At 46.5% G+C, this 13,221-nt stretch overlaps 1 protein-coding gene; it reads right to left on the bottom strand.

The window, feature by feature from the left end:
• Window positions 1–13,221, bottom strand: part of LOC143266708 (H-2 class I histocompatibility antigen, Q10 alpha chain-like) — a 74,257-nt gene that overhangs the window by 35,104 nt on the left and 25,932 nt on the right.

Here is a 13,221-nt window from a genome sequence, read left to right as displayed (position 1 = left end):
GCTTTACAGTAAAGTGATTGTCAGCATGCAGACCCAGAGATAGGCATGGGTGTGCACATGGGGTGTGTGTGTGTGTGTTGCTTCCCATTCACAATGCACCCTTCTGAACCTGCTAAATTATAACAACAACAAACAAAGAAACAAAAAAACCAAATCAACCAAACAAACAACAATAACAACAACAAAAACAAAAAACCAGACCTTGTCCTTCCATACCTGTGTTCTTCCTCATCCACATCATAACACCTCCAATGATAAAACCTAAGATCAGCACAGCTCCAAGGACAGCACCAACAATGGTCATGATGGGGAAGGACTGAGGAGGCTCTAGGAAAGAAAAGGAAAGGATGGGAAGGTGAGGGTCATGGTTCCAGCTCTCAGGCCTGACTCTGTCCAGGGTCTGTAGAAGGCTCCAGCTATCTTAGTCCCATTTGCATCCAAAGCTCTACTTACCCCATCTCAGGGTGAGGGGCTCAGGTAGACCCTCATGCTGTACATGGCATGTGTATTTCAGCTCCTCTCCAAAAGGCACCACCACACTGCCCACTTCTGGAAGCTTCCATCCCCTGCAGGTCTGGTCTCCACAAGCTCCATGTCCTGTGTCTGTCCCTCCTCATCCCTCTTCCAGGTCAGGGTGATGTCAGGAGGGTAGAATCCCAGGGCCCAGCACCTCAGGGTGACATCACCTTGAGATCTGGGGTGATGGGTCACATGTGTCTCTGGTGGGTGTCTGAAGAAGAGTTGGAAAGTTCAGGCATTTGGCATTCTTCCTGGAGACTCCAGCAGGGTCCCTGTGAACAACCTGGAAAGGGTCAGAAATGGGATGAAGGAGAGATGAAAATCACCTGTAGCTTAGACACAGGATTCTTGCTGTGGGATGCCTTCCTGTAGGCTGTGAATATGTGTGACTCCCATTGGATAATAAATCAAGCTGTGTTGGCTTATGGCAAGAAAGGTTACAGCCAGGTGGGAAATCCAAGCAGAGATACAGAGAGGAAGGGTAGAGTCGGGAGAGACGCTGGCCCGCCTGCCACCAAAGAGAACAAGATCCCAGCACACCGGTAACACCATGGCCACGTGGAACATACAGATTTATAGAAAAGAGTTAATTTAAGATGACAGAGCTAGCTAGCAAGACGCTAAAGCCATAGGTCACACATTTTTTAATTAATGTAAGCCTCTGAGTGATTATTTTATAAGTGACTACAGGACCGTGGGTGGGAAGATTGGTCCCACCACAGGGCCAGGCATGACCCGAGAAACTTTTGGCTACATGTTCTGGATAATTTTATCTTTGGGAAATTGAAGATATGGGTGAAAAAGCCCAGGGTCATAAACTCTAAATGTCACATCAGGAAAAAGGGGCTTCTGTCCTGACTGGGTGAGACTGAGCTCAGGATTCAGCATCACTGATGTCAGACTCAAGAGACCTTGAGTATGGGCAGAGAACTGGGCCTGAGCAAGGCTATGGTCCACACAGGACTGCAGACAGAACGTTAACTGCCTTGGTCATTTCAGGGATCTCTCCTTCCCTCAGGAGACACACTCTGAACTGTCCTAGGATTAGGGTGAGCCTGGGAGAGTCAGTGCCTGAAAAAGGGTCAGGACACCCAATAGAACTTTTCACCTCCCATATGGGAGAGAGAGGGAGACAGGTGGATATAATGTCACAAGGAGAGACATTCAGAGTTTTCTCTAAAGCCAGGAAGGAGACAAAGGTGCACACTCTCCACTCTCCACCATCCTATTTGATACAGTGATGATTTTATATAAGCTATCAGAATTAGACTGAAGATAGGCATAAAGGGATCAAAATAGGGAAGGAAGAAAGCACACTATTTCCAGACAACATGATTCTTTTCTTAAAAAACCCTGTTGAGTCCATAAGAACATTCTTGGGTCTAGTAAATATTTATAGTTGCCAGATACATATATCATTATGAAAATATAGCCTTCGTTCATGCCAGCAGTGTATTTTTAGAAAAAGTGATTCCAAAATGTACAACATTCAAAGTCATTCCACCGGAATCAATCGTTTAGAGATATACATAATCAACAAAATGGAAGAACTCTATGATGAAAACTTCAAGATACTGACACAGGAAATCACAGAAGAGAATGTTAGAGGATGGAAAGACAATCTATGTCCTGGACTGGCAGAGTTAATGTTGTGAAAATGCCCAAACTACCAACATCATTATGTAGATTTAAAGCAATATTCCCAAAACCGATGTATTTCATAGCTTTAGGAAACAGACAAGAATCTGTACAGATGACGAACAATGTTCAGGTGTTACAATTCCAACCTCCAATTAGACTAGAGCTATGGTGACAAAGATGACCTGGAACTGACATAAAACAGACAGGAGACTAAGGGATAGGATAGAGATCCTGGAAACAAGATGACAAAGGTAAGCATGCTTAATTTAGACAAAGAATGCAAAACACACATTGGAAAAAAGATCCCATTGTACACATGATGCCGCAACACTGTTTTTCTGCCTGAGAAGATGAATTTAGATTCTCACCTTTACCTTGTACAAAAGTAAACTTGAAATAGAGCAAAGACCTTATTAAGTTCAACCTTGAATGACCCAAACTTCAAGAAGACAACCTGGGGGAAATCCTTTCAGATCCTGGGGTAGACAAGAGCCTCAGAATAGGACAATACCACAGGAACTAATAAGGCCATATATGTGCATGAAAATAAAGTCTCTTCACAACACAGGACACAGTCAGCAAAGTGACCAGAAGCCACAACAGGAGGAAACCTGTACCAGCTGCAGACAAGGGACTAGAGTCCTCAGTTTACAGAGAACTGCAGAAACTACATACCAAGGAACAATGTCAATCATTTCATGGTCGAGAGAACTGAATAGACAGTTATTCTAATAAAAGAAAAAAAAACATAAATGGTTACTAACTATTTTTAGTGTGTTCAGTGCCTCTAGCCTATATGAAAATGCAGATTAAAACTACTTTACGGGGCTGAAGAGTAGGGTCAGAGGTTAAGAGGACTTGATGCTCTTGCAGAGGACCTGGGTTAGATGCACTGTATGTAACTCAGGTCCCAGGGAATCTGACTCCCTCTTCTGAGCCTAGGAATCTCACCAGGCACACATGTAGTGCACACGCACACGTACAGGCAAAACACTCATCCATGTAAAAGAATGAAATAAAAATGAAAACGAAAAAAGTGCTTAGAGATAGCCTTCAGCCCATCAGAATAGCTGTCATCAATAAATCTGACAGCAAATGTCCACCTTCAGGAAGATGTAGCACTGGCTATCTTAGGCCTCCTGACTAGGTGCAGAGCAGTCGCCCATCTGGCCCCAGGTCTCAGCCATACATCCACTGGAGCAAGAGAGGATCTGGTGAGGACCGGGTGGTCAGCGCCACCTTGTGGCCGCCGTGCCCCGCTGTCAGTCCATAATCTGAAATTTTCAGAAACAGAAATTCAATGAAAACTTATGCGAAACTCTGCGGGGTCTTTCCTGTTTGAGGGTCTGGGCATATGTTTGGATGAAACTTCGACCCAGCGGGTCAAGATGACCCACTCCTGTCCCAGGGGAGATTCAGGGGTCGTGTCTGTGATCCGGGCCATGGTCACTCACCTTGGTCACTCTGTAGTAGCCAAGCAGGGTCTTCAGGTTCCATCTGAAGTTCTTCCCTGTGGTGTTTCTGACCCCCCCCCCCCCAATACTTGATCTCCTCCTGCTCCACTCCACTCATGGCGCTCACAGCTCCATTCTCGGAGTCTCCGAATCACTGTGGAAGCGCAAGCACGACATGTCATCGCTGTAGTGATGAACCCGGACTCCCAGAGGCGGGGTGAGAATGAGGCAGTGTGGAAATACCTCAGCTAGTGCCAGCCTGCAGGAGGCAAGCTGTGAGACCCTGACCCTCCTCCCTTGCCCAGGCATCCAGGTGAGGGCGGGGAGACAGGAGGGATCAGGGCCTCTAAGATAAGCTGACAGGATACTGTCCCCTCCTGGCGCCCTGCTCCTTCCTGCAGAGTCCCTTTCCCTCCCCACCCCTTTACTCTCAGCTGGGTGCTGGGTCAGAACTAAGGCGCTAGCCAGCAGCTGGACCAAAGTGACAGAGGGCACAGTCCTCACTCTGGGGTCTGTGATGAATGTGGACTTTGTTCCTGTTGACTGCTGGACCTGGAAACTCTGTGGTCGAAGGCTTCTCCAGAAACTAGGTGTTCTACAGGCATGAGAATTGTGAGTGCGTTACTTGTGTGCAGTAAGAAGAACCAGATCAGGGCTGAGAGACAAAGCCATACTGTGCATATGCGGCATCTTTATTAAAGAAAATGCGGTCAGAGCCATGACAGGACTTGGGATTTTAACCAGACCCATGTTGTCTGTCACTCATGCCTCTTGGGTACATACTTCGTTTCTCTGAGTCTTAGTGCAGTCTGTGTAAGTTTTAGATCATTTAATTTATTTTTAAATTATGTTCGTGTGGTTTTGTGTGTGAATATAGGAGTGCAGTGCCCGAGGAGGACAGATTTCCTGGAGCTGGAGTTATAGGTGAGTGTGAGCTCCATGTGAGCACTGGGAACCAACCCCAGGTTCTTTGTAAGATCTGGATATGTGTTCTTGACAGCTGAGCCATCTCCCCAGTCTGTGGGAGGAGTCTTCTTAATTCTTTGTTTCATGTAATCTTAGATATTATACTTTAACTACCCAAGTGGTAGTTACTAGGTGGTTAATTACAAGGTGATTCTATCATTGAATGTTTCTGTTCTGCTCTATGAAAACCACTGGCTCTGAGGCTGCAGAGAGACCTCAGCCACTGAGAGAACTTGCAGCAGCTCACAACTGCCTGTCATCCAGTTCCAGGACGTCTGCCTCCCTCTTCTGGCATCCCTGGGCAGTACAGGCTGTGATAGACTTGTCTTCATGTGGGTAAAATACTTCTGTACATAAAATTAAAAAATTTTAAAAAACAGAGGTGGGAGGGAGGGACAGAGAGAGGAGAGAGAGGGAGGGAGGGAGGGTGAGAGGGTGGGAGGGAGCAGGGGAGGGGAGGGAAGGAGGGAGGGAGCAGGGGAGGGGAGGGAAGGAGGGAGGGAGGGAGGTAGAGATTCCATTTGAAACAAACACCATGGGGCCTATCTTCCAATGTGCTACTTAATAATGTATCATTTTTGAGGCTTAATCGATTTAATTAATCAATTAATGTTTGAAACAGGCTTTTGGAGGGTAGCCTGAGCTGGTTGCAAACTGATGTTCCTCCTGGGAAGGGAGAAAACCAAGCAGGGTCAAAGGGCATACCTCTAGTAGAGGAACATGGGAAAGAGGCACTTTGACAAGAAGACAGGATGGAGGGGGCGGTGGGGTCTGTAATCACCTAGGACACAAATCTCCTGTCTGTGAGAGAGGCTCCAGATTAGGTTCTTGAGGTGGGAATAGGTGTGGCATCTTTCCACAAGCAGTGGTCAGAGGAGAAAGAGCAAGCTGGGCAAAGAACTCAACCCCCCGAGTTCCTGATGGTAACTGCAATGTACCAGTCACCTCCTGTACCTGCCACCATGCTGTCCCCTCCCTGGTGAGCTGTTTCTCCTGGGACTGGGCAAAATCGGCCTTTCTTCTCTTAAGTCTTCCTGTTGGGTATCTGCTAACAGCAGTGAGAACACTAACAATGCAGACATTTAATACCGGAATGGGTCAGTGATGTGATAAACCTGCCTATGTGGTTCTTAGGCCCTTGGAACTGGTTGTAGCAAGAATGTGGAAGAGTTAGGAACTTTGGACTGGAAAAGCGCTAGAGAGTTGCAGGCAGAGCTTAGGGGGGAGTTGCAGTGGAGATTTGGAAACCATAATGCCCAGAGCAATTCACACAGTGGAGGTAATTTACCTACTAAGCATCTCTTCAGTCCTGTCCCCGACAAAAACAAACAAAAAAAAAACGAAGTGATAGGTTTCTAAAATTCTCCACTTCTCCCAAGGAAGTTTAAATGTTCAGAAAAGACATTTTTATTAATGAATAAATGCTGGTGGGCTGCAGAGGTGGCTCAGTAGCTAAGATCACTTACTGCTCTTGCAAAGGACCTGGCTTTGATTCCTAGTTCCCACATAGTGGGTCATAACCATCACTTCAGATTCAAGGGATCTGACACCTTCCTCTGGACTCCACACACAGCACACACAGAGTGCACATACATATGTGCAGGCAAAACAATGATACACATAAAACAAAAATAAATCTTTAATAAAAAGCTAATGTGATAGGTTCTTGCTCAACTTTGAGAAAATGTTTGTTAATATATTTATATCAGGCCCATATCCAAGAAGGCATCGATATCATTTAGCATCTTCTTTTTCTGCCTGGCAATGGACCCAGGATCTCACAAATGGTAGGCAAGTGCTCTGCCCATGACAGGCAAGGGTCACCCCAGCCTATCCCTGTCATACATTCTTTAAAATGAATATGGTATTTCATAGAAGAGGCTGCTTCAGTTCATACAAAGTGTTTTCCTCTAACAGGGGTGGTGTCTTTGAATGTTGCATGGGTGCTGTCTGTGGACTTGCCATCTGTGTCGCTTGGATGTTTCTTCTAAGATGCTTAAGAATATTCCACACTGCAAAACTGAGGAAGGTGGGTCTCTGCTGGGAGGGCTGGGGTGGAGGAAGGCAGCATTTGACACTCAGCTCGGTACTCCAGCCTGCCTTGGGTTTCCAGGACTCGGGCAGAGCTGACCCGACAAGAAGAACTGCACAGTGCTCTGCTTACACTGCGGGAGGCACCAGTGGGCAGGATCCACAGTGGACGGGGCAGCACAGGGGACCTGACCAGTCTGCATCTCCATGCCAACCACGTACACAGGCTCATGGAGCATCTGAAGGAGGTGCAGGAAGGACACTCAAGACCCAGTCAGGGGAACTGGGAAACACGTGGCTGGATCCATGCAGAGCAGCGGTGCCAGGAGAGAAAACAGAAAACATCAAAACCGTTAATGGTGGACAGTTTATGAAGGTCTAAGGCTGAGCAGCCGCTTATACAGATGGAGGAACACAGGAATTGGGAGTGATGGCCCTGGTGCCCTCTACATCACAACCTGAGGACCTAATAGGGTGTCACAGGGACAATGGGGAAGGATAGGAGCAAGGTTATCTTCTGCACTACAAAGATTCACTTATATGCCACATTGGAGAATCTGTATGAACATGGTATGAATGGCTTAGCACATAAGCACTGCTAATCATTTCTTTGGTCTTCATTAACCACTCCAGTCCACAGGTTCCTGGTGGAGTGCAAGATTGATACCCACAGACTCTAACTAGACACAGCATTTCTAGAAGTGTGGCCTGAGCTCAGACATCCAGAGGATGGGGGACGAGTGTAAGGGATGAGGAGAGGCTGAGACATAGGCTTTAAGAGCACTGTGAACGAGGTGGAGGAAGAACACTCAGGGCTCTGTCAGGGGACCTAGGAATCCGTGCTGGATCCACACAGGGCAGGAGTACCAAGAGAGAAAAAAACAAAACAAAAACAAAAACCCTGATGACATTGGAGGCTTTAGGGCTGAGGAGAAAATCACAGAGAGGGAGACAAGGAGGTGAAGAGAGGCTCCCATGTAGCTCATGGTACAATATGGGGTGTGTGATACACAAGTTCTCCTATGATGGGAGGGCCATACAGTGTGACTAGAGGCCCAGGTTGAATAGTGGACATTGTCTTACACCACAGATGTGCAGGTATGTTTGATTACCTGGTCTGAAGTTGGTGGAACTCTTTGAGGTGAGGAGGAGTGGCCACATTAGAAGAGGGGTGTCACTGGGGCACTGCTGGAGCCCATGTAGGTTTCCTAGTGGCTGCACCCAGCAGGACTGCATAAGAGGTTGATTGGACCTCGGGCCTGAGATTCAGGTGTTTGTAGGGGTCTACACTTGACTGTAACTAGCAAGGGAGAGGTCTTTTGCTCCTCCTCTCGGCATTGTTATAAATAGACCTTTGGAATAATGTTCTGGGCCGGTGGATAAGGATCCAGACTCACTCGAGTCTATCCTGCGTTTCTCTCTGTTAATCTACACCTCTATTTCTAGCTAACTCTCTTATCCCTCATTCCTGAAGAGTCCCTGGGGTAAATAATGGTGGGGGCTGATCTGTCACAGGGCAGACTTCAAGGTTTCAAAAGCCCACTGGGGCACTTTTAGTTGGCATTCCCTGTCTCATGCTTGTGGATCAGGATGTGATCTCTCAGCTTCGGCTGGAGCACTATGCCTGATTGTCTGCTGCCCTGTTCCCTGCCATGATGGTCATGGACTCTAACCCCGCCCCCTTCCCCAGTAAACTCTCTCTTCTATATGTTGCCTTGGCCATGGTATCTTATCACAACAATAGAAAAGACACCAAGACAGTTGATTAACACAAAACAATGTAAACTGCTAGGAGGCTGTGAAGAAATCACAGATGCCATCTGAAACTTTACAAAGACAAAAATCATCTGCCCATCCAAACTCTTTTATTTTTTAAGGATTTGTTATTATTTCTAATAATGTTTGTGTGTGTACATACATGAGTATAAGTGTCCACAAAGCCCAGAAGAGAGTATCAGGTCCCATGGAGCTGTGGTTACAGTAGTTGTGAACCACTTAGGCAGGTGCTGGAGTTGAACTCAGGTCCCCTGGAAGAGCAGCAGACACTCCACCACTGAGCTCTCTCTCCAACCACCTGTCACCCCGGTCCTTTTAATGGCCTGTGTGGGCAGTAGAGACACTAGATGGCTAACGATAAATACACAACAGAGGTGAAGCAAGTGCTGTGACTGTTCATGACACTCTTCAGACCCTCCCCCCCTTTTAAAGAAAACCATTATCATGAGAAGAACGGTGGCTCACAGTGTGGTCTCCCTGCAATAATGAAAGTGTCACAACTCAGCACACGATCATCTGTGCAATGTCACTGTCACCGCAGGACACTGCTGCACTACATTGCTGGAAACTGAGTTTCCATTTGGCACAGACAGACACAGCAGGAAAGGCCCAGCGAGGAATCACATTCTTATCTTCAGTGTGGAGTCAGGAGCTGCAATGCAGGCAGCAGGGAGGAGGCAGGATGGAGGTGTTCTGTTGGGAACAGGAAGGTTGGTGCCTGAAAAGTCAGCATCCTGGTAAGCAGGGGTGGACTCCCAAGATCTTTATTGTCCTTGCAGGACAAAGCAACACCTTCAGATGTTTGGTCCTTCTTGAATCATAACTTCTTCCTCAGTCGCTTGAGGTATTTGCGTGAAGCTTTAGAACAAGATTCAAGAATAGTCAGTATAAAGTCATCTCAGAGTCCCACCATGACTCATTAAAATGTCTAAATCTGCAAAGCCCTGGGACCCAGCCCTGTCCCCTTTACCTCAGCCCCAATCCCAAGCCCCCCAGGCTGTCACCTTTTGAAGCCTCCAGAAATAACATGGAACTCTGGGAACTGTCACTGCTTGCTGAAGAAGAAATAATGAGGCACACTCAGGAAACTGAGAGGATGGGCCTGGAGGAGTAATTATGGGCTGGCTGGGCTCCCGACCAGCTCCAGCTCCACCCCAAGGGCCCCAGGGACAATCCTGTTCTCCGCACTTACCTCCAGCATGAGCATAGCCTCCTTTTCCACCTGTGAGAAGAAAAGCTGTGAGAGACCAGGGAAGACTCCAACCCTAGGAAGTTTCCAGAACTCTGACTAGTAACGCAGATCCAGGTTAGAGACAGGAGCAATGAGGGGTGTAGATGTTTCCCATTAGTGAGCCAGAGCACACTTCTAATCAAGGCTGAGAGAGAACCAGACCCTGCCCTTTCCTACCTGTGTTTCTCCTCCTCTTCCTCACAACAGCCACCACAGCTCCAATGATGGCCACAGCTCCAAGGAGAACCAGAACAGCAATGATTGCCATGATGGAGACAGTGGACTGAGGAGGCTCTGGAAAGGGAAGGACAGGAAGGGAAGAGAAGGTGAGGGTCATGACCAGCTCTCAGCCCTGACCTCAGGGTCTGCAGAAGGCTACAGCTTTTCCTGATCCCAGCTCTGTACACATATCCCTCTTACCCCATCTCAGGATTTGCAGCTCAGTCAAGCCCTCATGGTGCACATGACATGTGTATCTCTTCTCCTCTCCAGAAGGCACCACCACAGCTGCCCACTTCTGGAAGGTTCCATCCCCTGAAGGCCTGGTCTCCACAAGTTCCATGTCTTGAGTCAAGTCTTCCCCATCCAACTGCCAGGTTAAGGAGATCTCAGCAGGGTAGAAGCCCAGGGCCCAGCACCTCAGGGAGACTTTTCCATTTTGGATGGGGTGATGGGTCACATGTGTCTTTGGGGGCTCTGAGGGAAAGATTTGGGAAGATGAGGCATCTTGCTTTCTTCTGGGGACTCAGCAGTGTTCATGTGACCTTTCTGGGAATGGACAGGAGAACTGGGGTGGGATTAGGACGTCCATATATTAATAGACCCCAGCTAGAGTACACACAGGCACTGGGGTATCTGTTCTTTGGGGTGGTCTAGGATGTGAGTGTGGCAGTATGGGGTAGGAGGCCTCAGGGCTCTGCAGACTGATGGAGGGGAAGGGCTTCTGGTCCTGAGCTGGGTGAGGGCCAGGAGACTCAGAAAAGCTGGAGTCAGACTCCTGAGACTCTGAGTGTGGGCACAGAAGGAGGCCTGAGAGAAAATCCCCCGTGTGTCCAGGGCCATAGTCAAGGCTGACCTTCTGTAAAAGAATGAGTCTCTGTATGGGAAAAGCAGCCTGGAGTCTCCCTCTCCTTATTCCTCAGCCCAGTGCCTGCTGGACAGCGTTCTTTCTAGAAAGTGCCCCAAGCCTTTCCTCCACACTACCTGGGAAAAGCAGGGAGGGATCACTAGGTACCTGAGCGCAGCAGGGTGGCTTTCCCCAACTCCAAGTATTTCTTCAGCCACTCTATGCAAGGGCCCAGCAGGTACGCCCTCTGGTGGTGGGCCTCGCCCATGTTCTCTAAATTGCGCTTAGAGATCTGTGAGGCCAAGTCCTTTGTGGTCCAGGAGCGCAGGTCGTCGTTCAGGGCGATGTAATCCCGGCCATCGTAGGCCTCCTGACAGTACCCGCGGAGCAGGCGGCCGTCTGGCCCCAGGTCGCAGCCGTACATCCACTGCAGAGTGTGAGGGTCTGTGGGGGACACGGTGGTCAGCGCCACCTTGCGGCCACCCTGCTCATAACTGTCTTCCATAACCCGACCTTTCAGAAAAAAAACTTCACAATGGAAACCTAAACCAAACTCTTCGAGTGTTTCCTGTTTGAGGATCTTGGCAGGTGTTTGAATGAAACTTCCACCCAGCAGGCCTGGATGACCAAGGCTCGTCCCAGGGGCCCCGATCACAGAAAGGTGGAGTCTGTGATCGGGCCGCGGTCACTCACTATTCTCACTCTGGTTGTAGTAGTGGAGCAGGGTCTGAAGGTTCAATTTGAAGTTCTTCCCTGTGTTCCTGGCTTTCCGTGTCTCCTCCTCCCAATACTCCGGCCCCTCCTGCTCCACCCACGGCGCCCGCGGTTCTACCCTCGGAGTCTTCAGGGATGGGGCCATATTGTCCTGGCCTCAGAAGATGCCTTTTGATAAAGCCATAACCACACTTGTTTTGGTAAGAATCAGTAGTCCATTGTTTCGTGTTCTGTCTGTCCATTTTGTCCTGTTGATTCGAGGATACTTTGTTGTCCAGTGGCTAACTTTTGCCACAAGGAAAGTTGACTCCATATGCAGTTTCTTCAATGCCCATATTTTCTCTGAAGTAGATTAGTACTGCCAGAAGCTGACATGTCTCAAAAGAGAAAAATTTTCTAAGTTATTAAAACATTTTAAATGCCATATTCTGTGGATCTCTGAAGGGTTTGAAGATGACCTGTCTAAAACATCTCTGCTCAATTTTTAAAACATATCTAATATGACTACAAGTTCTATTGTAATGTCTAACTACTAACTTTCATTTCTTTATATCCTAGTAGTTGGTAATAATAACATTCAAGGATCAGAAATTTGTATTACATTGTTAAATGAATGGTATAAATACAATTAGAAATATACATATAACATTTTCTAACAATATCAGTTTCAAATTTGTATACAATATAAAACAATTCAATCCAATGTAAAGTATTAGTAATTGTCTTTTTCTTTTCTTTCTTTCTTTCTCTCTCTCTTTTTTTTTAACAAGAACCTTAAATCTAATCTCCTTTGCTTAGCCTTTTTCTTAACCCTTGACAATAACTTGTAACCAGCCCCCCTAAATACTGAAAATTATCCCAGACCCAAAACCCATTAAAAAGACCAAAAAACCACCCACCCCACACCACCTCTTTGGGAATGTGGGCGACGTAGTCTTAAAATTGCTTCCTGCTGGGTATGGGCGAAGTTTTCTTTATCATGAAAGAATGCTCTGAGCACCTTGTAGTTCAAAGCTGATCTGTGGATGATGTTTGTCAGCTTAATGATATCATTATTGTCCACGTGGAATTGTTGTTGTTGTGGGGCCCCATCTTCTTTCTGGAGACTTCAGTTGATGTTAGGCCTGGCCATGATTTCCTGCAGAAAACTGATAAGAGACTCGAACACAAAAACATATATATGCAGCTAGCCTTTTTTCTAGAATTAGTTAGTACTCTATGTGACCATTCATATCTTTTTTTTTATTTGTTTATTTATTTATTATCTATACAGAAGAGGGTGCCAGATCTCATTACAGATGGTGGTGAGCCACCATGTGGGTGCTGGGAATTGAACTCAGGACCTCTAGGAAGAGCAGTCAGTGCTCTTAACCTCTGAGCCATCTCTCCAGCCCCGACCATTCATATCTTAACAAAGTTTAAAATGTATATATATATATATATATATATATATATATATTAATCTTGTAAATTTTGATATAAAATTTATACTTTAAGAAAAGTTTAAAGAATCAGAATAGAATCAAAAGAGTTGAGATTAGTAATAGAATAGTCCCTTAATTAATTTTGCTTTTGTCCTGTACCATAGCAGAAGATGGCTCTTATTCTGGCATGATACAGGGAGTTTGCATTTTCCTTTTAACAACATGCTTGATTTTAAAGAAGGAGAGAGCCATTCTCCAACTCCAAAGTCAGCTTTAAATTTTAATTGAACTGGGACTATTAGAAAACCAATAGTGTTAAATCTTTAGAGAAAAGCAGAAACAAACATTTAGGAAGACATAAAATTTTTTAGATAATATATACCCATACACCATTTCGCT

Source organism: Peromyscus maniculatus, chromosome 21 (genome assembly GCF_049852395.1).
Source record: "Peromyscus maniculatus bairdii isolate BWxNUB_F1_BW_parent chromosome 21, HU_Pman_BW_mat_3.1, whole genome shotgun sequence".
NCBI lineage: Eukaryota > Metazoa > Chordata > Mammalia > Rodentia > Cricetidae > Peromyscus > Peromyscus maniculatus.
The sequence above is the reverse complement of the archived record's forward strand: the minus strand, read 5'-3'. Positions and strand labels throughout refer to the sequence as shown.